This window comes from Cervus canadensis, chromosome 1 (assembly GCF_019320065.1).
Source record: "Cervus canadensis isolate Bull #8, Minnesota chromosome 1, ASM1932006v1, whole genome shotgun sequence".
In the NCBI taxonomy this organism is placed as follows: domain Eukaryota; kingdom Metazoa; phylum Chordata; class Mammalia; order Artiodactyla; family Cervidae; genus Cervus; species Cervus canadensis.
Window position 1 is genome coordinate 125,752,016 of NC_057386.1, and position 23,213 is coordinate 125,775,228.

At 54.0% G+C, this 23,213-nt stretch overlaps 1 protein-coding gene across 10 annotated transcripts in view; it reads right to left on the reverse strand.

Annotated features, from left to right (window-relative positions):
- PITPNM2 (phosphatidylinositol transfer protein membrane associated 2) overlaps positions 1 to 23,213 on the reverse strand; it is a 156,084-nt gene that overhangs the window by 73,403 nt on the left and 59,468 nt on the right. Inside the window, exon 1 of one of the 10 annotated variants that reach the window (XM_043441795.1) lies at positions 10,355 to 10,901. The exons of 7 other annotated variants lie outside the window; for them this stretch is intronic. The gene's annotated coding sequence lies outside the window, so the exon portion shown is untranslated. Of the gene's footprint in view, positions 1 to 3,199; positions 3,374 to 10,354; positions 10,902 to 23,213 lie in introns of those variants that run through there. 2 more of the 10 variants (XM_043441831.1, XM_043441804.1) reach the window with 2 other exon arrangements.

A 23,213-nucleotide genomic window follows, 5' to 3' on the forward strand; every position in this document is an offset into this window, starting at 1 on the left:
CGGTGGCCCGGGCTGGGGGAGGCGCAGGGCTGGTGAGCTGGAGGGGAGGGCAAGAAGGAGAGGGGGTGGCTGGGGTGCGGGGAACTGAGTCATCTTAACCGGTCCAAGCCCATCGCACACAGTCTGGCTCTTCTATCTTTGGCGGGGAGCCTGGGGCTATTTCTGGAAGCTCTGCACACAGCCCGCCACTTCCCTGCCAGGCTGACTGGGTCAAAAACAAAACCAGCCCAGCAACAGCCCCATGTCAACAGGGTGGGGAGGGAGGAGGCACCCGACAGCCCTGAACGGAACAGCAGGCTTGGGGGTGGTGGGGGCGGCGGGGGCAGGCACCAAATCCCCACCCTGCAGAAAATAAAATAAAACGAGGTGGTGAAACAAACAAACAAAGCTAGTCGGAGGCAGCAAGATGCGGTGGGGAAGACTCGCTTTGGCACAGATGGACTTCAGTTCAAATTTAAGCTCTGTCTTTGAGCCAGTCATTCAACCCCTCCAGGCCTCAGTTCACCGGTTTGTAGGAACATCATCCACCGCACGGGGTTAGGCGGGATTAAATAAGATGATGCTGGGGCACTGGGCACCTCCTTCTGGACAACTGAACTCTTCGCCTCAGCCTGATACTCTGGTCATCCCTCCAAGGCAGCTCAAAGTCCCCTCTCCTGGGCAGCCCCAGTCCACCCAAAGCAGGTACTCAGAAAACCCCTCTGTGGGTGGAATGAAAGGGGGGAAAGAGTTGGCAGTAGAGAGGGGAGGACAAGGATGGGAACAGTCATGTAGGGCGTTTTTCCAAGGAGCTGGTACCACAGGAGTGGCAATCACAGGTTATCACGTCTCTCTGACAGATGACAGGCGAGGGTTCAGAGAAGGGAAGTGACATGCCCAAGGTCACTTGGCGAGTCAGAACTCGGGGAAGCCCAGCTGGCCCCAGTGAGGGCTGAGGTCCTCAGGAAGCTAAGCTCTGATTTGTCTGGAGGAGAAACTGGGGCCTAAGGGCAGGGAAGACAGCATGGCTCAGAAAGGAAGGTACAGGTAGCATAGGACATTCTTGAAGGATTGTCTTTCCCCGGGGGCCTGGGCTCAGGGGTCTGGAGCTAATTATGGACCAAGGAGGGTGGGAGCATGTACTGGGAAACTGACAGCCTAGTCAGACCCCCCCGCCCCCTGTACTTTTCTCATTAGACTCTCAAAAAGGAGCTCAGCTTGATGTTTTGTAATGACCTAGACGGGTGGAATGGATTGGGTCGGGGGTGGGGTGGAGGGGAGGCTCACGAGGGAGGGGATATATGTATACATATCGCTGACTCATGACGTTGTGAAGCAGAAACTAACACAGCATTGTAAAGCAATTATACTGTAATAAAAGAAATGAAAAAAGGAAAAAAAAAAAGCCCCAGGTTTGGACTCACAATAGCCAAAAGGTGGATGCAATCCAAGTGTCCATTGATGGATGAACTGATAACCAAATGTGGTCGATCCATACAATGGAATGTTATTCAGTCTTAAAAAGGAAGGAAATTCTAACTCATGCTACAACATGGAAGACATGATGCTATGTGAAATAACCCAGACACAAAAGAACAAGTAGTATATGATTCCACTTCTATGAGGCACCCAGAGAGATGCATAGAGACAGAAAGGGGCTGCGGGGCAGTGGGGGCTTAGTGTTTAATGGGGACAGGGTTTCAGCTCAGGCAAAGAAAAGAGTTCTGGAGATGGATGGTGGTGATGGTTGCACGAGAACGTGAATGTATTTAGCGGCTGAACCGCACACTTAAAAATGATTAAAATGGCCAATTTTGTTATATGTGGTGGTGGTTTAATCGCTGTCGTGCCCGATCTTTGCGACCCCGTGGACTCTCACTCACCAGGCTCCTCTGTCCCTGGGATTTTCCGGGCAAGAACACTGCAGTGGGTTGCCATTTCCTTCTGCAGGGGATCTTCCCCACCCAGGGGTCAAATTCCAGTCTCATGTATTGCAGGTGGATTTTTTTACCAACTGAGCTATGAGGGAAGCCTGTTACATGTATTTTATGTGTGTTATGTGTACTTTTCACGATTTTAAAATAAAACAGAAAAGGGAGGAAAAGCCCCAGAATTGGGTACTGGGTTTTCTTTGGGGGTGATGAAAATATTTTGGAACTAGACAGAAATGACTGTACAACATCATGAGTGTACTAAATGCCACTGAATTGTATACTTTAGAAACAGTTTTATGTTACGTGAATCTCAATTAAAAAAAAAAAATTAAGCTGCTGAGGATGAGGCAGGTGGCTCCAGCGGACAGGCACCCTGGGCAGGGCTGGGAGCTAACGGTGACTTCCATCACTGAGCCTATTACTTCTCTCTGAGCAGGAGCGTCTAAGGGACATCACAGGTGTGGGCAGGGATGCAGACAGGTGGCCAAGATGCCAGCAGCCAGGCAGGCACAGGCCACCTGGTCCTGGCAAAGGGGAATGCATGGCACCGTGGCAGGGTCCCCTCCATCACCCCTGGACATAAGCAGTTCCTAGAAGTTCCTAAGAAGTTCCTAGAAGACACAGAAAGGGTTTCACACAGCAGCAGGATCCATTGCTCCTTAGCGGATGGGGACACAGGGCCCTTTGAGGGACAGGGATACACCCAAGGTCTGCAGGAGGTCATGGCAGGGCTGGACCTTATGTTCTCCAAAAGTATCCTGGTGTGCGTGCAGTTGTGGAGACCAGCATCCCCTCATGGCTGAGATGTGTTCAGTGCATCTTGTCTGGGACAGGCCCTGGACACACGGGGATGAAGGCTCTTGCAGGTGCCAAGCACCTAGATGACCACTCCACACTGTGCCCCCCCAGTGTAGTGCCCCGTGAGGGCTTGGCGCTCAGAGAGAGGCAGAGTCGGGGGCAGGCAGGGTGTCCAGCCAGCCCCTGGACAAGGTTCCTGGGCAAGCCGGCAGGATGTGGAGCTTGCAGAGAGATTGAGGGAGGGAGACCCGGCTGCAGAAGCCAGTGGGGTGGGACGGCACATCAGGGGAGGGGGGTGGTTGGGCTTTGCAGAGGAGTCGATGGCAGCATGTGGGAGCACTCCTCCCCCTGCAGACCCATGAGCCAGGGGTCCGGGGCTGGTGCTGCCTTGTCTCTGGCTCTGAGCTCAGGGGATGGGGACTCAGATGCTGTGTGCAATACCAGTTCTTTGAGGGCTGGAAAGGCACCTCCCAGGACGGGACACTCACCCCTACAAGGTCCTGCTGGAAGGCTCTTATGTCAAGCAGTCTGTCTCCCTGGGACTCAATCTGGTCTTGAAGCTCTTCAGAGCCTTGTTTAGCTTTTCTTGCCCAGGACACCATAAAGCAAGCATTCCAGGACTTCTCTGGTGGTCCAGTGGTTGGGACTCTGCAGGCCAATATAGGGGACATGGGGTTCGAGCCCTGGTCCGGGAAGATCCCACACGCCACAGAATGACTAAACTCGGGAGCCACAACTATTGAGACTGTGTGCTGCAACGACTGAAGCCCATGTGCCCGAGAGCCCGTGCTCTGCAACAAGAGACGCCGCCGCAATGAGAAGCCCGCACACCACTAGAGAGTAACCCCCCAATCGCCGCAACTAAAGAAAGCCCATGTGCAGCAACGAAGACCCAGTGCAGCCAAAAATAATAAAATAAATTTAAAATAAATATATAAATAAACAAATCCAACCTTAAAAAAACAAAACAAAAACAGGTGTCCAAGAGGCACACCCTCTCCAGGGTAGTTACCCACACTCCCCACTGGCCATCACATCACCTCCTGTGCCCTGGGCTCTGAGTCTACTCACAGAGGCAAAGCCGCCCTAGCTGACAACTGAGCCTGAAGCAGCCAAAAGCCCCAGATCTGTTTCCTGGGACCCCCTGCCAGACTACTGCTCCCCTTGCCAGGGCAACAGACCTGCCCTGTACCTGTTGCCACTCTGCCTGCTGGGTGGAGTGGACGGCAGTGCGTCCCCCTAAATTTGTGTATACCTGCAACCTCAGAATGTGACCTGATTTGGAAATAGGGGCTTTTTCAGATCTAGTTAAGGATCTTGAGAGGAGATCATCCTGGATTTAGGATGAACCCAAAATCCAATGAAGAGGTGTCCTTGTAAGAAGAGGAGAGGACACAGGGGGAGGACATGCAGAGGGGATGACCATGTGGACACAGAGAGATCGGAGAGACACAGCCACAAATCAAGAACACCTGGGGAAGAAAAAAAAAAAGAACACCTGGGGCCACCAGGAGCTGGAAGAAGCCAGCAGGGATCCTCCCCTAGAATCTTCGGAGGGAGCACAGCCCTGCCGACACCTTGATTTCGGACTTCTGACCTCCAGAACGGAGAAACAATACATCTCTGTGGTTCTAAACCACCCAGCCTGAGGTCTATTGTCATGGCAGCTCTGGGACACTGGTTCACTGGTTTGCAGCATCAGGAAACAGGACGTAGCCGGAGCTGACCACGTGGGCGTCACCCAGTGTCCCCTTGCGCTGGGAGCCTTCAGGAGAAGGGAACGGCATCCTGGCCGGGAGGGTGACAGCTGAGCTCAGCAGGACAGAGCACGCCTGTCACCAGGCTCTCACCACGGCTGCAGCCCAATTAGGTAAGGTCACTTGAGGAGCCCATGCGAGGCCATGAAAATCCCCTCTCTGTCTGCTATGAAGACACTTGAGGGGAAGTGGCTGCTGGACGTGCGGCCACACGGCCTTTCTGCGCTCCCCATGCTGGTGTCTAGACAGCTTGTTCCATGCCCCCACACTCGGTCAGGCCAGCCCAGCCCTGCCGGAGTTCTCAGGGGCACCAGCCCCAAGTCAGCACCAGAAGCACAGGCCTAGGCAAAGCACCGCCATTCCTTCTCTTTTTAAAAAATGTTTGCCCATGTCATGTAGCATGTGAGATCTTATTTCCCCGACCAGAGATCAAACCCGTGACCTTTGCATTGGGAGCCCTGAGTCTTAAGCACTGGACCTCTAGGGAAGTCCCAGCCACTGCAGTTTCTCTGGTGAGAGATGCTAGACCTCCACGCTGACCTTTGGCTCAGCATCCCTTATCTGTCTCCATTTTTGGAGAACCTCTCATTGGGGGATGGGGAGCTGGCCGAGACTTCTGGGAGCTCCGGGACTGAGATTGGGGTTTCCCTGGCCTCCTGTTGGGTAAGGGAGCTCAGACAATTGAGCATCAGCAAACCCCTGTGAGGAGGAGGGGCTCTCCCCCCTCCCAGCTCTGTGGATGCTGCCATGCCAAGGGGCAAAGTTAGGGCCATCACGGCACTGATGAAGTCGGTGCTCAAAGGGCTTTGCCATGACCAAGTGCAGCATCTCTGCAACTGAGGTACAGGGATGAGCTGCTTTAGAAATGTCTCATGAGCTTGTTCAAAATCAAGATTCCTGGGACTTTCCCGGTGGCCCAGGGGCTGAGAATCCACTTTCCAACGCAGGGGACGTGGGTTCGATCCCTGGTCGGGGAACTAAGATCCCACGTGCTGAAGAGCAACTAAGCCTGCCCACCACAACTAGAGAGTGTGTGCTCTGAAATGAACGACCTGCCTGCTGCAACTGATAGGGGGCCCCTGGTGCCCTCCTGAAAGGCACTTGCTGCTGTCAACTGCCTGCAGAGACATGTCTCACGGAGCACCCAGGCCAGGCGGCTCCGAGGAACGTGGCACTGGCCAGGCCCAGGAAGGAACCCTCCCACTGGCTGCCGTACTCGAGTCCTCGCGGACTGCCGGGTGGTTAGAAGGATCACAGCTGTCCATGGCACAGACGCTCTTCTCCCAGCAGCACCGGGCAGTATCTCCTCCTCGGGCTGCACACGAGGCAGCCCTGCCTGCTAAATGACCGCCCGGGGACCTCCCTGGGGCCCAGTGGTTAAGACTCCATGCTTCCAATGTAGGGGGCATGGGTTTGATCCTTGGTCAGGAAACTAGGATCCCACATGCTGGGCAGCACTGCCAAAAAGTAAATTTATTTTTTTTTTTTAAAAAGACAACAACAACAACAAAAATGACCACACAGGACCAACTGGTTCTTCAGCCAGGACCAGTATGGGGTACACCTCTAAGGGCCCAGCATCGACAAGACCCTTCAGGCACCAGCCCAGCCCACATTGGCTGTGGGGCAAGAACCAGCCCAAGAATGTGATGACTCGTGCCGCTGCTTTGCAGAAGGAACATCACCTTGTCACCAGGGAGGTCTCTCCACAGCTGTGAAGGGAGGGGGTAGGTGGAAGGGAGCAGGGGCCAGTGTGCAGAGGAAGGGGGACTCTTCCCTGACCCTGGGGCTGCCCAGCCCAGCCCAGCTTGGCTCTGGAGTACTCAAGAGAACCCCTCTGGGTCTCTGTGCCCATTTCCCCATCTTCTGGGCCTGACCGGGAATCCCCAGTGCGTAGGCTGCTGCCCGGGAGGGCAGAGGGCTACAAGCAGCTTCAAGCCACCCTCTTACCCCCAGGGGGAAGTGGCTAGGAGGTGATTCAAGCATAGATTCTGCTCCCTGCTCTCTTTCTGGGTCTGGGGAGGCCCCTCCTTGGCACTGTGGCCACATCCGGCTCCAGCAATGAGACACACTCCCTGTGCCTTGGTTTCTCCACCAGCGACACTGCTGGGGCCCTGTGCCCTCAGCTGGCTGGCGAGGCCCAGGCCTTCATCTTCTAAGCCGCAGGCAGCTGAGTGACCACACCTCTGACGGAAGCTCCTGCTGGCCATGGCACAGCACTGGCTCTCCGAACATTTGGGAACATGTAAAGCAGCAGCTGACCTGGCCCCGATCCTCGGATGACCTTTGGTACAGAGTGGCTATTTGAAACTAATCCTTCTCTTGAGTCCTGCCCTGGAGGAGAGCCCTATAAAGCAATCCCTGGCATCATCTCGCTCCTTCTATCGGCCCGTTCTCACCCACTGCCCTTGGCACGAGGATCACTCTTGTCCTGCACAGAACACAACTCAGGCTGGTGGCATTGAGTGACTTCTGCCAGGTCTCACAGCCAGGACTCAACGCCGGGTCCATGTGGCTTCTGCTCCTCCTGTCTCTCCAGGCAGCTCCCACCTCCCAGTCTCCCCATCCAGGAACCTGTAGTCCCAAGGTAGGACTTTAGTCATGCAGTTCGCAGGGGCCCAGTGGGCAAAGGAAACCAGGCAGCTGGCGCACGTTCTGAATTCCCCGTTCTCGGTTCCCTGTCTGCACAGCCTGCCGCGGCCCTGACAAAGCCCAGTCACAGCCACAGGCAGTGATAATGGTGTGTCCACGCCTCAAAAGCTGTGAAGTGCCTGACAAGGGCGACAGGCGGAGTGAGGTGCCGGCCAGGAGTGCGAGGCTCCGCACATACCCTCCCTGGTCCTTCCCGCCTCCCAAGGGCACCATCCTTAACCCTGTTGTGCAGACCAGGAAACTGAGGCTCGGAGAGGCCAAGGGGGATCTCCCAGGTCTCACGCTGATGGTAGAGAGTGGACAGGACAAGGGGCTCAGTCCCGCTTCCACCTCCACATTCCCCCAGCGGGCAGTGGGCAACTGACGGTGTGAGATGGTCCCAAACAAGCCCCAAACTCCCGCTCTGTGCTGCCTTCTGTCCTCCCTGCGACCCTTGGAGAGGTGAGGAGGACCTGATGAGAAATGCTCATTCTCATGAGCATTTCATGAGAATGAAATCATAGCAAGAATGAAATCATGCTTCATTGCTATGGCAGCAAGGTGGGGAACCTGGAACGGAACTCGCTGGGGTGCTGGCTCAGGTACCACCACGCTCACCTTGGAGGCTGGGGTGGCCCGCGGGCAGCACAGCTGGAAACTCCTAGCAAGCATGCCAAGATTTACTGAAAGGGGTTCTCTGGAGCCAGGGGTTCAGTGTAAGGCCACAAGGCTGACAGCACAGGAAAGGAGGCTGCAGCTTGGACCCAAGCGAAATGAGCATCCGGGCAAGGAACCATCAACTTCATCTAGGCCTGGGGCAAGCAGCAGGCTCCCTCCTCTGGAAGAAAAGACTCAGGCCCCAGGAAGGCCTCGCCCAGCCCAGAGAGGGAGCTGGGGAGGAGCTCAACCTCAGAGGCCCTCGAGTTCAGGGATAGCCCTGTCTCGAGAGAGTCTGGCCTCGCCACGACCTGAAAGCTCCCCCACCATAGCTCCCTCTCCCCTGCAGGGCTGGCCAGCCATTGGCTTTGTTCATGTGGCTTCTTAAGGTACAAACACTCCTCTGTTATGTCACTATTCTGTCCACTTTTAGAGAAAAGCTCTCAAAACTCTTAGATTCTCTCTACCCAGAATCACTGTTTAAATCATCTGCTTTACCACTGGTGTACTCTCTCTCTGAGTATCTATATGCATATATCTGCATACTCCAAACGCTTACAGTCTTTTCTGAGCCATCAGAGAGTAGGATACCAGGATATCTAAATGCATGATAACAACCCTCCGTTGCCAATTCTTGGGATTCACTGCCACGCACCCTCACATTCCTCTCTTCCATGCTGAGGTACGTAAAGTGGGTGGCACTCTCTCCAGGTTACAGATGAGGAAACTGAGGCACAGTGTCCTAGGGTACATGGCCCTCCTTCTACACTAAGCCACCCACACCTAAGGTCTCATAAAACACACACACCCACTCTGCAGACTGCTGGATGACAAGACAATGTCTTAACTCTTTTTTTTTTCCCTAAAGAACGTTTAATGTGTCTCTCATTTATTTATATTTGGCCTGACACACAGGATCTTCATTCCCTGACAAAGAATCAAACCCACAGCCCCCTGCAGTGGAAGCACGGAGTCTTAACCACTGGACCACCAGGAAAGTCCCTGCCTTACTTTTTACAAGAAAGTGAGCCAGGCTGCCCCCACAGCACAACAGAGAGCAGATCAGCACCCAGAGAATCAAGATTCTCTACAGAGCAGAGGGTGGGAATGGTGGGCGGGGGTGAGTAAGGGGCTCCCCACTCCAGGGCCTGTCCTCTGCTTCTTTCTTTTTCTCTCCTTAGGCAGCTGGGATGGAGCACCTCCTCCCTGGAGGGGCAAGGACTGGATCTTCCCTTCATCCTAAAGCCCAGAGGCAGGGGGCCCCATGCAGAGCAGGCTGCATGTGTAACTGATGAATGAATGAATGAGTCAGAGAGCTGAGTTCTGGCTCTGCCATAGGGTGGGCTACTCAACTGCTCTGAAACTCAGTTTATGCTATTGCTCAGTCGCTCAGTCCTGTCTGACTCTTTGCGACCCTATGGACTATATAGCCCGCCAGGCTCCCCTGTCCATGGGATTTCTCAGGCAAGAATACTGGAGCAGGTTGCCATTTCCTACTCCAGGGGATCTTCCCGGCCCTTGGGTTGAGATTCAGTTTGCTCACCTGTAAAATGGGACACCACCAACCACTCCTACAGTGGTTGCAAATTGTTACATTAGATGAGATTCGTGACAGCACCTGTGAGGTGGGTGTTAAGACCCCGGCTCAGAGTTTGCTGAACCAGACAGTGGGGAGAGATGGAAAGCAGAGCTGAACATGCCTAAGCACAAACAACGTGGGGAAGGCACACACACACTTGCATGTGTGCGGACACGGCCTCACGGCTCAGCACCTCTTAAGCTGAGCACTCCCTCTCTTTGAAAGCCCCTCTTCCTTTCAGCTTGAGACCCTCAGCAGCCTGAAAAGCTGGCACCTGGGGCTTCCACTGCAGACACAAATACACTAATGTCTATAACACACCTGACAACACAGCAAAGCCTGGGGCGACGTGGAAAAGAGGAACGGTAAGACAGGGGGGCAGAGCTTTCCAGAAGTGGACACAAATGGTCTGTCTCACTCACATAAGACTCAGAGCTAAAAAGCAATGCACGAAAAGGACAGCTGTGTGATCTTATCAATACTGGGAACTGTTTATGGGAGATCATGTTATCAAGGGCAGAATGCCAGCTGGTACATGCACCCCTGATGGAAGCAGGGAAAATGGTATCCGTGTGTGTGTGTGAGTGTGCATGTGTGTGACTGCATGTATGTGTGTATGTATGCACACACACGTGTGTGTGTGTATGTATGTTCAGGCACATTGCAAAGCAGACTGGGAGAGTTGACTGTTCATGAGCTTCTGTTCTCCTGCACAATTTCTTAAGCCATTTGTGTAAAAAGATGAACTGCCACCACTAAGATTTTCTCAGTCTCAACCTCTCAGGCGGTCATGGTCCCAAGTTCTAGAACCCTGGATGTTGAGCCAGGACCACCTGTCCTGCCTGACACAGCCTGGGAAGGGGGGACTCCAGTGCACAGGGCAAACAAACAGAACTTTCCCCGCGGAGATCCTCCTGTGGGCTTCCTGAGGTCTGTCCGAACCACCAGGCTTCCCACCGACCCCTCCCCTGCATCCCAGGGCCCCTGTCGAATTAAAGAAGAGAGAGAGAGTCACTCACCGCCTGAAAGCCAGCCAACACGGCCACTATTCCACTTTTCCTGGAGTGAGCTTTCCACACTTGGGGCGGCTGGAGCCACCGGCAGCCAAACGGCTCCCACCTCTCCGACCTGCTCTCACACCCTCTGCAGCTCTTTACGAGGCTTTCAAGTAAGGCACCGGTTTGTGAGGTTGGTCAGAGAGAGGAGGCTGGCTCCTTGTGCTGGAGGACAGGAGAGGGAGGGGGGGAGGCTGGCACGGAGCACTCAGGATTCACTCTGGATGAAAGCCGGCGGGTTGGCGGAGCGTGCTTCCCTCCCGCCCCACACCACCCCCTCTGCAAGCCAGCCCTGCTCTGCCATCCTTCCGACTTGCTGGCATGCTGATTAAACACACACGTGGATTGCCCAAGCATTGGCCCCCCCAACCCTGGACACCCGTGAAAGACACCCCACCTTGGGGGGAGGCCGAGTAACCCCAGCGGCTGCAACCTCCCATGGGTTCCGGGAGCCAAGCTGAGAATGGGGTGCCGCCACTCACGGGGCTGACCTTTCCCGTGTCACATCAGATTTTCCGTTCGCCAGCAAACCCAAACCAACCCAACCAGCACACGGCCTCCCCACCTCATCGCACGACTCGTAAAGCCATCAGAATTTACAGCAAACCGGCCAGAATCCAGACTCGGCTAATGTCATTAAGAAGCCTGCACAGCGCCCAGATGCCGGCAGGGGCTCGGTGACAGACGCCAGCCTCGCAGCGAAGGGAAAGCAAGATACAGCACAGAACTGCAGGCACAAAAGCCTTCTTCTCATCCCGCCCCACAGGAACCGATCTGATTATCAAAGGGAAACGCGGAGGACTCAGAGGTTAAGGCGGCCTTAGCGAAACAGGGCTTCGGGAGCACAGTTTAAAGAGACCCGACCACAGACCCAGCCCGGGGGGGAGCCCTGCCTCAGGCTGTCTGTTTTTGAACGCAGTCCACCAGAGAGAATGCTGAAAACAAGCACAAAACCAAGGAACCGCCTGACTTTGAGACACATATCTGAGTGTCTAGGCGCCCTGCCATCTCAGCCCCCAAGGTGGGGACCACGATCAGGCTGACTATTATTTCCTCTGATACCTGCACCAAACTTTCAAGCCTCCGTCTGAGTCACTGGCATTCACTTTCTATTTAAAGATCACACAGGGCTTCCTCTTAAGCACTATTCAAACCCGTGGCTTCTAAGAACTGGGTGTTAAATCTGTTTTCTTCAGGCCTCACTTTCCATCAACAGAGATGTTCTCCTTGACAGCAAGGGGTTCTTTTTTTCCCATCATCCACTGCCAGGAGGCAGAGGTAACCAGAGGGGCACGGATCCCAAGACCACCCCTGGGACGGACAGCGGATGGAGTAATCTCACCGATTCCTTTCTGGAGAGCTATGAGAAGCTGTCCTGAATGCCATGGCTGGAAGTGGGGTAGACACAATGGAAAACCTCAACCCGCTGGGCAGCAGTCTTAGGATTCTGTCTGAGCCACACTCTACTGAGGGGTTGTCCCAGACACACAGTGGTACTGCCCGGGACAGCCAGACAGCTAGGACCCTCCCTCTGCCCGGATTAGCCTGACTACACCATCTTCTGGGAAATGCTTGGTTACTGGGACAAAACATTTCCCCCACCGAACTCCGTTTCCAGGTGAGAAACGATTAGATAGAGAAACCTGTACCAAGCCATCGCCACTTGGGAGCCCTGTCCCATCTGGGGTGCACGTGCATGCCCCCACATTCCCTTTCCCTCCCCTTGTGGTCAGACCACAGTCCAGGAAAGCAGACTGTTAATGCTGTGTAGTGATGAGGCTGAAAAATGGAAGAGCAACAGCCAGCCACAGACCCAAGCACCAGGAGTGGGAGCGGGCCACTTAGAGCCGCCCTGGAGGAAAGACCCCACACACGCCCAAACTCTGCTGTGTGCCCTCCAGCTCCGAGTCGGGCCCTGCCTCTCCCTCCCTCTCCCCCTCCATCCCAGCTACTCCAGGGAAAACAAGCAGCCCACGTGACCAGGACAGAGCCTGCCTTGCTAATAAACCCGTCCGAAGGCTCTGACAGTTTTAGCAGAACATTACCTTTCAGGAAGAAAATGTAAGGACCGGGAAGAGGGAAGAGAAAGTGTCAGAGCTGGAAGCCACGTGCCACAGGAGCCGGCCAGGGGCTGGTCCCGCGGCCCCCCAGGTCTGCAGAGGATCCCTGAGCTCCCCATGCTGACAGCCTCAAGGAGCCATCCCCGGCACACAGCCCTGCCGGCAACCCATGCCTGAAGACGGCAGAGCACCTCAGAGACCAGGGACGGATGGATGGATGGACCGCTGGATGGATGGATGGAGGCGCCGTGAGCCTGGCAGGGACGAAGGAGGAAGGGAGGCCAAGAGGAAGGGGTGGGGAGAGAGGAGAGAGAGGGAGGGAAGAGGGAGAATTGATTCTCTCTCCTCCACTGGGACCACTGAGCTAAGTTGCCATGGAGAAAGGGGAGCCGCTGGCAGAGCCCGAGGCGGGCGGAGGAACCTTATGCCGGAGGGAAGGCGTCAGCTCAGAGCCAATCCCCACACTTCTGGTGCGGCCTCCCCCGAACCAAGCCTTCTGGGCCGAGGCGGCCAGGCTGGAAGGGGAACTGGCCCGACTCAGTGGGGCAGACAGCAGCTCTCTGCCCGCTGGGAGGAGATGGGGGTGAGGGGACAGGAAGCTCAGGGCTTCCTTGCCTGGTTCACTGCGCTCCATCACCCCAAGATAAGCTGCGCCCCTCATCTCACGCCCTGCCGCCTGCCTGGCTAAACTCCCTGGGGACTATGGGGCCCAGAGCCCCTTCCACGCCCTGGGTACCACCTGGGGCCCTGGTGTTGGAGGAGGCATTTCTGACCTCCACCTGTTTCCCCATCTCTAAAAATCAGCGTCACCAGACCTTAAGGCACATTTCCCCATGAGTTTCACCCACATTTTCCAACCTCAGGTGGGATGAGGGGACATTCAACCAGGGGAGGACCTCGACACCTGGAGCCTCTTTTGCAGGAAGTGCAAGAAAGATGAAGGCACTCCGAGGTGCCGGGTGGATGACACTCCCATGTAGACAGCCCTCCTGGTTGGACAAACCTCCAAGGTGGACGACCTTCCAGGGTGGACAACTCTCCTGGGTAGACAGCCCTCGGAGGCTCTGTGGCTCTGCCTCCCTGCCGTCCCCCACCCTGGGCTGCTCCCACTGGCCCCTGCCCGTCCCGCCACTGCTCCAGTCCACGACCCCAGCCCCAGCTCTGGCCTTTGCTGCTGGCTCCACACCACTCACTCCACGCTGTAGAAATGGGGACAGAGAGAGCACTGGGAGGCCTGGGCTGGGGTCTCAGCCTCCCCTCCTGGAGATGACATGACAGAGGCGCATCCAGGCCCATCTCTGGGACTCCACTCCTCACCACAAAAGGACACAACCCCACCATCCTCCCAACTGGAACTCCAGGGCAGTTTGACACCAAGACGGCAGGGGCTAGGGAAGGTGCGTGGATACCAGCTCAGGAACGTTGTGCCCATGGGGGGAACGGAAGCATGTTGGGGGGAACGGAAGCACGTCCCACCTCCCCTCGCTGCCCACGGCCGGGATTGAGGCCCTGGAGAGACTGCAGCCAACGGCAGAGGCCTTGCACCATCTGACACACACACACAGACCTTGGGGTGGCCCCGGCTGGGCTCCGGTCTCTGAAGGCTGCGATCTGGGAAACGTTTTCTCCCCACCATTTTTTTCTCGCTTCCCCCTCATGCTTTATCATGAAAACGTTCACACACACACAGAAAACCTGAACACATTTCCTGATGAACATCCCATACGTGCACCATTGAGATCCTACCATTTCCTCTCTCTCGTGTTTAATGTGGCAAAACACCCATAAAATTTACCATTTTTTAAAAGATTTTTTAAAATGTGGATCATTTTTTAAAGTCTTTATTGAGTTTGTTATAATATCACTTCTGTTTTGGGTTTTTTTGGCTGAGAGGCATGCGGGACCTTGGCAACCCCTACACTGGAAGGGAAGTCCTAGCCACTGGTGGTGGTGGTGGTTTATTTGCTAAACTGTGTCTGACTCTTTGCGACCCCATGGACTGCAGCCCACCTGGCTCCTCTGTCCATGGGATTCTCCAGGCAAGAATCCTGGAGTGGGTTGACATTTCCTTCTTCCCGACCCAGGGACTGAACCCTCATCTTCCGCATTGCGGGCTGATTCTTTACCGTTGAGTCACCAGAAAAGCCCCGTCACCCCTGAACCACCAGGGAAGTCCCATTCTTACTATTTTAAAGCCCACAGGTCAGAGGCATGGAGTGCCACAATCACCTCTCATTCCAGAACATTTTCATCCCCCATCCCCCCACCATGATGGGCACTGACTCCGCATCTCTCCTCCCCGGGCCCCTGGCAACCACCAGTCTGCCCTCGGTCTCTGCGGGTTCACCTGCTCTGGACACTTCAGACCAATAGGATCACACACTCCGTGGCTCTTCGTGTGTGGTCTCTTTCACTCTGCATCGGGCTCTCGAGGTTTGTCCACTTGGTAGCGTGCGTCAGGGCTTCACTCCTCTTTACGGCTGAATCACAGCATCGGAGTCACTGGATATGTGGGTTGCTTCCAGCCTTTGGCTATGGTTCTCTCACTTTTAGAATGAGTTTTTCAGAGCCCCGTGATGTTTCCTGAAGCCCCTCCTATGGGATTTGGTCTCAAAGGGAGGCCCCAAATGGAAATGTCAATCCTTGCTCGGCCTTTGCATTAAAGCATTGCTCCCCGCTGGGTAACGGAGCCTGAGTGGGGGAGCTCCACCTGGCCCTGAGGCAGAGGTGCCAGACGCGTGTGTGGCCAGCGAGTGGCTTTGGGTCACCTCTGTCCCAGGAAGTGGCCCTCTGGGCAGCAGGACCCATGTGCACACCATCCCCACATCCAGGTTCGAGTGCTCTCCTACACTCACTGGCTGCCTGACTAGTGAGTCATTTTCCCTTCTCTGAGCCTCAGCTTCTTCATCTGTAAAATGGGGGCAAACAGTCTCCACCTTGAGGGGGTGCTCTGGAGATGAGACTGGTGTTGTTTCATGGAACTTTCTGGGATGACAGACAAGTTCTACGCCTGGGCCACGGCTAGCCTTGGGGGCTACTGAGCCCCTGGAAGGTGAACAGTGTAACTGGACAACGGAATTTTAAATTCTATTTCACTTTAATTTAAACTTGAAATGAAGGGACTTCCCTGGGGGTTTAGTGGCTAAGACGCTGAGATCCCAATGCAGGCAGCCTGGGTTCAATCCCTGGTCCAGGAACTAGATCCCACATGCCACAATGAAAGATCCGGTGCAGCCAAATAAAAAATGCTTTTAAAAATTAAATTTAAATTAAGAAGTCACATGAGGCTACTGGTGATCGCTCTGGACAGAGCAGCTCTAAGGTCTTAACAGGCTGGGAACACAGGACACACAGTCCAGGCCCAGCACACAGCTCCTCCGTCTTTTCCTCTATCCCTTTCCCTCCCTACTTACCCCAAGGTGTCTGGGCAGTGGAACGAACCTCTGTTTGCAGCCTGGCCCCCCAGGCTCCCTCTAAAAGGACAGAAGGTGGGCAGTCGGGCTCTCAGGGAACACAACAGGCATCAGCAGGGGAGTGGGCACGGTGGACTCCATAATGACGTAGGGCCCTGAACCGCTGACCTCTCCTCCTGCCCACCCTGGCCCCAGACCCCTATTCTAGAACCCCATCTCCTGCCGTTTCCCCCAGCAACTCCTGAGGTCATCCCTGGAATGTCTGGGCAGGAGTTGGAGGATTGGAACAGACCCTCCCGGCACTCCTAAAGTGGCAGCGGGGATCCCCGTGGGGACGGATAGCACTCCTAAAGTGGCAGCGGGGATCCCCGTGGGGACGGACAGGGGGTCCCTGATCTCCGACTGGGCTATCTCGGCTTCTCAGGGACAGCTTCCCACGTGCACGAGGCCATTCTCACAGGCTCGTGCCCTGGCACTGGGGCTGGACTAGAGTCCAGACCAGATTCCAGTTCGACCTTCTCACTCTGCAGATGCTGAAACCCAGACTCAGCCGGAGGAGCACAAGGCAAGGTGGGGGTAGAAGGAAGGGGGCATTGGGACAGAAGTCCAGGCCCCTGACTTCTCCCGGCCTGGCCTGCATGGGCCTCCTGAGAGGCAGGAGACTCTGAGATGGACCAGGGTAGGATGGGGCCCCCAGCACTCCACCCCACGACAGGGCAGGTCAAGGGCCCAGGGGATGGCTGTGCGGCTTCAAAGCCGCACCAAAGCCTGGCCAAGCCACCATCCCACTTCTGTTTCCCGCCCCCCGCCAACCCCACCAGCCCCTATCTGCCCAAGTTGGGGAGCAGTGATGTCTTGGGGGTGGCAGTGGGGACTCCAGGAAAATTTAAACATAACCACAAACAACCATAACTCCACGTGTGCTGTGAGCCCACCAACAGGCATGGGTCACCTAGAGACTGCTGCCGAGGACCAGGGGCCCTGGGCGGCTCACCCTTCACCCTAAGAAACCTCCTCTTAGGTTCCCACATGAACCCCACTTCTCTTAACAGGACAGCCCGGGGGATTTCCTACAAACCCGTGCCCCAAAGTGGCCTGGTCCCCACTCACAGTGAAGACCTGGAGGCCGTGCTCTGCCCGCCTCAGGGAATTTGTCCCTCGGAACCTCTGCCCAGGGCCCCTGCCCTTGCAGTGTCTGCTCTGGGCCCCTCCTCACTAAACCTTTCCTCGACCACCCTTCTTTCTTTCTTTGCCATGCCGAGCCTCATGTGGGATCTTAGTTCCCCGACCAGGGATCGAACCCACACCCCTTGCCCTGGATTGTGGAGTCTGAACCGCTGGACTGCCAGGGAAGTCCTTCCACTTTATTTCAAACTTCACCCCAACCCCAGCACTCACTTGACTTTCCCTTTTATTTCGTAGCTTTGTTCCTTATCTAAAATACTATGTACTTTCCTTTCTTCTTCTTCTGTTATTTTAAAAATTGTAGTAAAATACACACAACATCAAGTTACCGTCTCATTTTCAAATGTACAGTTCCGTGGCATTAAGTACCTTTGTATGGTTGTGCAACCATCAACCCCATCCATCTCCAGAACTTCTGCATCTTGTAAAACTGAAAGTCTGTCCCCACGGAACACCAACTCCTGGTTCCTGCCCCTGCCCATAGCCCCCGGCACCCACCATTCTACTTTGATCGCTTTAGGCACGTCACAGAAGTGGAATCATACAGTCACTACCCGTTTGTATCTGGCTTATTTTACTCAGCTTTCCTGCTGGCTCACATGGCTCAGATAAAGCGTCTGCCTGCAATGTGGGACACCCAGGTTCAGTCCCTGGGTCAGGAAGATCCTCTGGAGAAGGAAATGGCAACCCAGTCTGGTACTCTTGCCTGGAAAATTCCATAGACGGAGGAGCCTGGTAGGCCACAGCCTATGGGGTCGCAAAGAGTTGGACACGACTGACCGACTTCCCTTTCTTTCTTTCCTTTATTTTACTCAGAGTAACACATTTTGGGTTCATCCAAGGTGTGATACGTTCTTTTTTTAAAAAAAAAACTCTCTTTCCCACTGGAATGTGGCCCGAGTAGTAAAGAACCCATTTGCCAATGCAGGAGATGCAAGAGATGGGGGTTCGATCCCTGGGTTGGGAAGATCCCCTGGAGGAGGGCTTGGCCAATCACTCCAGTATTCCTGCCTGGAGAATCCCCATGGACAGAGGAGCCCGGTGGGCTACAGTCCTTGGGGTTGCAAAGAGTTGGACACGACTGAAAGGACTTGATAGATACGCCCACTAGAGTAGAGGCTCCACGGGGGCAAAGATTTTGATTGGGTTGTATCCACTGCAATCTGCCCAGGGCCTAGAAGAGTACCTGGCACCCAGCAGGCAGTGAGCACATTTTTAGAATGAATGAATGAGCGCGTTGAGTGAATGAATGAAGACTCTGTAGTACCCTACCCTACAGGGCTGGGTCTGCCCCTCCCCTCATCGTGAACCAACTCCCACGATGATAGCCCCGCGCCATGGCTTTAGACCCCTGCCCTGGAGTCCCAGGCCTGCTGTTCCAAGGGGTGACCACACGGCACGCACAAAACCGCCTATTTGATGGTGGGCTTTCCCCCTAGATGTGGTGCATCTATGGGAGGATTATAACAGGGACAGACAAGCCCAGCTGTGGACGTGACGATGTGTCCTGGAGCCTCACTCTGGCCTTGAGGGCAGGGAGGAGGGACAGAGTGAGTGGGGATCTGGAATACACAGCGGGGAGGCCTGCACACACGGGGATTCGGGTGACCTGGAGTTTGCTGTGGACCCAGCCCCTGCTCGGAGCACGGTTCACAACTCGGTGGTCCCTTGTCTTCCACCTTCTCCACATCCTGCCTGGCTTCTTACAGCCTTCTCTCTTGAGCACTCGTTTTACGCCTGTTTCGGGGCTAGACGAGCTCACAAAATCAAATGAATGTATAAGGAGGACCACTCCTCACGTGCAGCAAACCTGAAGGGTCACCAGCACTCCAGCCAGGCCAGCTGGCGCTGGGGGATGTGGGGACCTCAGCCTTTGCCAGGCTTGGGTGGGAGGTGTCCACCTCTCGGGCAGTGGCCAGGGGCCCACAGCAAGGCTCAGCACCCAGCCAGACCTCAACCTGTGGGGGTGGAAGATAATCACCCCAAAAGAGCCCAGATCACTCCAGAGAGCTCCTCCCTGCACCAGGAAAACAGACTGAGACAGTGGGAAAACAGCTGTACCTTTAAATTATTTGGCTCGCAGATATGAAAAACATTTGCTTGTTGAAGCTGTTTGCATGTTTGGTTATTTTTAGGGTCAACCGAAGTTGCCTCCCTTGGAACCAGATGAAACCCAGGAGGCACGTAGTCTTCTTTTCCAGATGGGGGTCCCAGACCTGCATCCCTGGGAACTGGGGCTTGAGTGTGACAGCCCTGGGGGTCGAGGACAGCAGGGCCCCCCACCACACAAACACACACACCGGGGGAGCCAGGGCAAGTCTGCCGGGACCTTTAAGGAGATGTTTGCTGCTGACAGCATGGCCGCCCACCTGGGTCCAGAAAGAGGCCCCGTCTCCTGCCGGGAGCAGGCTTTGAAGAGAAAGAAGCTAGAGGCTCTGTCTCCCACCAGGCCTGGCTAATGGGAATATTTTGCTGACATATTTCTAGAACAAACGGCAATTAGAGCAGATTTGCTCTTCCACTCCCCCTCCCCAAAACAGGAATAAATCAGCTCGACCAATTTCCCAGCTAATGATTTCCTCCATTAAATTAAAAAGAAGAAGAAAATGTTTTTTTTTAAATAGATTACCAGCCCTGTGCTTTCGGAGACCATGTGACCTGTCAGCTCCTCTTAAGCCCTGATACATCAAAGTCCCTTCATTAATTTTTAATAAATAAAGAAGTCATAGTCTAAGAAGCACTCCTCCCCCACCTGCTCCCAGGTGGCCTGGAACACAAGGGTCAGCTCCCAGGTTGGCCATGGGAAGCTGGCTCACTCGGGCCAAATATAATCTGAGAATCAGTGCATGAGATCCATTTCACAGATGGGAAAAATGAGGCTCAGATGAGAAGCACCTAAACATATGGCCCACAGAGGATTCAATGTGGGTTGAGGGCCTTGATTTCAAGGTGTGCCCATTTGTTCTTGTTCAGTCCCTAAATTGTGTTTGACTCTTTGCGACCCCATGGACTGAAGCACGCCAGGCTCCTCTGTCCTCCACTATCTCCCAGGGTTTGCTCAGACTCATGGTAATTGAGTTGACGATGCTATCTAACTACCTCATCCTTTGCTGCCCCCCTTCTCCCTTTGCCTTCAATCTTTCCCAGCATCGGGGTTTTATCCAGTGAGTCAGCTCTTCACATCAAGTGGCCAAAGTACTGGAGCTTCAGTTTCAGCAACAGTCATTCCAGTGAATATTCACGGTTGATTTCCTCTAGGATTGACTAGTTTGATCCCCTTGTAGTCCAAGGGACTCTGGAGAGTCTTCTCCAGCACCACAATTCAAAAGTATTAATTCTTTGGTGCTCAGCCTTCTTTATAGTCAAATTCTCACCTCCACACATGACTACTAGAGAAATGCAAACAGGTGAAGCCAGGAGCTAAGGAGCCCCAGCCTTCAGGTGTAAGGATGACCTGAGATACTTTACCCGGGATCTGGGCCTCCCTTCCTCTTGTTGCTCTGCAGCTCCTGGGACAGAGGCCTGCAAGCACCCCATATATTTCTAAAAAGTTCACACATACCGCTCCCCACCCCCAACAGCAGGGGCAAACCTTGGAAGCATTGTGCTAAGGGAAAGAAGGCAGACACCACAGGACAAATACTGTATGATTCCACTCGTATGAGGTGCCTCGAGTCAGCAGGTTCTTAGAGACCTAAGGTGGAAAGGTGGGTATGGGGGAGAGGAGGGGGGAGTTAAATGTTTAATGGGAAAGAGCTCTGGAGGTGGTGCTGTTGATGGTGACCCAAGAACTTGAGCGTAATTAATGCCACTGAACTTAAAAAATGGATAAAGTGGTCAATCTTATGTGTATTTTGTGCTTAGTTACTCAGTCACATCTGACTCTGTGACCCCATGGACTGTAGCCTGCTAGGCACCTCTGTCCATGGAATTCTCCAGGCAAGAAGACTCCAACTGGGCAGCCGTTCCCTTCTCCAGGGGATCTTCCCAACCCAGGGATTGAACACAGGTCTCCCGCATTGCAGGCAGCTTCTTTACTGTCTGAGCCACCAGGGAGAGTGGACTTGTTTTTTCTTTTAATATCTTTTCATTGTGGTAAAACAAAAGTCCACTCTCCAAAATGCTATTTGAAGACACAGGAAGGGGGACTTCCCTGGTGGCCCAGGGGCTAAGATTCTGTACTCTCAATGCAGGGGGTCCATGTTCAATCCCTGGTCAGGGAACTACATCCCGCATGCTACAACCAAGACCCGACACAGACAAATAAAATTTTTTTTTAAATAAATTTAAAAAAATACAGGAGGGCCTAACAACTCCACAGTGACCAAGTCAGCACCCTCTGTGGCCTGCTGCTAGCCAGACCTCAATTCCTGAAGTACAGCCAGAGAGCTCACAGGCCCTTCCAGTCATGTAGAAATGCCAGAGACCTTCAGAGAAAGGCTCCTTGTGTCAGCCAGCATCACCGAGACAGGATTCTGTGTCCTTGATGGCCTATCAGAGGCCAGAAGGTAGGCAGAGGCTAAAAAGAGCCAGGAGACACCCTCTCTGAAAGATGCCCAGGGCCTTTGGACACACTGTGCCCTCTGCCAGGAATGCATTTCCCCAGATATACATGACTCAATTCCTAGCTTGCATAGGTTTCTACAGAGAGGTCCTCTCTGGACCATCCTGTAGCCAGATTCAGGGAAGGTTGCAGGGACCAGGCAGGCTGGCCTTGAGCAAGAATGGGAACCCAACAGCCCTAAGCATCCATGGTGGGCTGGCACCAACACACTGTCCCTGGAAGGAGAAGCGGCTCATGTGAGGGCTGTCAGATCCTGGCCCCACCACTACCAGCCAGAGGGCCTTGGCAAGTTCCTTCATCCCTCTAAGCCTCGGTTTTCTATTTTATAAAGTGGGGATGGGGACGTCCCTGGTGGTCCAGTGGTTAAGACTCCATGCTGCCAATGCAGGGGGCACAGGTTCGATCCCTGGTGGGGGGGACTAAGATTCCACATGCTGCATGGTGCGGCCAAAAATTTAAAAAAAAAAAAAGTAGGGAGGGACTTAGAGAACAAATTTATGGCTGCTGGGCAGGGTCAGGGGAGGGGAGGAAGGACAGTCAGAGAGTTTGGGATGGACATGCATACACTGCTATATTTAAATGGATAACCAACAAGGACCTACTGTATAGCACAGGGAACTCTGCTCACTGTGATGGGGCAGCCTGGACAGGAGGGGAGTTTGGGGGAGAATGGATACATGTATATGCATGGCTGAGTCCCTTTGCCGTCCACCTGAAACTATCACAACATTGTTCATTGGCTATACCTCAATACAAAATAAAAAGTTCAGGGGAAAAATGGGGAAATGGGGATGAAAACAGACTTCTTTGAGGGCAATGTAAGATGATGTATGTGAGTGTTGGTATAGGGCTGGGACATGGCCAAAGGTTGACAAATGGTAACGATTCTAATTATAAACTCCCAAACATGCAGGCACGTTCTTTCAAACAGGGTCCAGGGGGAATGATCCCAGAAAACTCAAAGAAGGACACATACCTCTAATCACTACCCGGGCTAGCCGGGGGTCAGTGACCCAGAAGGCAGAGGATGGAGCCTGTAGGCTTACCATGCGCTGTATGCGATTTAACTGATTGAATCATTTTGTCCCCATTTTGCAGATGAGGTAACTGGAGCACAGAAGGGTTAGTCACTTACTTGCTCCAGGTCACATAGCCTGGAGGCGATGGAGCCGAAGTCAAACCCTGGTCATGTGGCCCCAGGGCCTGAGCCGGTCCTTACTGTTCCACAGTGCCTCTTTTTTTTTTTAACTTTTTTTTTTCTTACAGTAGGTCCTTATTGGTTATCATTTAAAATATAGCAGTGTGCACATGTCAATCCCAAACTCCCTAACTTTCCCTCTCCCCAACCCTTCCACCCTGGTAACTAACTATAGCTTTCTTCTCTAAATCTGTTTCTGTTTTGTAAATAAGTTCAATCGTATCAAAATTTTTTTAGATTCTGCATATAAGCCATATCATATGGTGTTTGTCTTTCTGACTTCACTTAGTATGATCATCTCTAGGTCCATCATAGTGTATCTTGAGAGAAGTGTGAATGGAGGTAGGGAGGGAGGAAGGAGTGAAGGAAGGAAAGGAGGGGGAGTCCAAAAAAGCAGATGCAG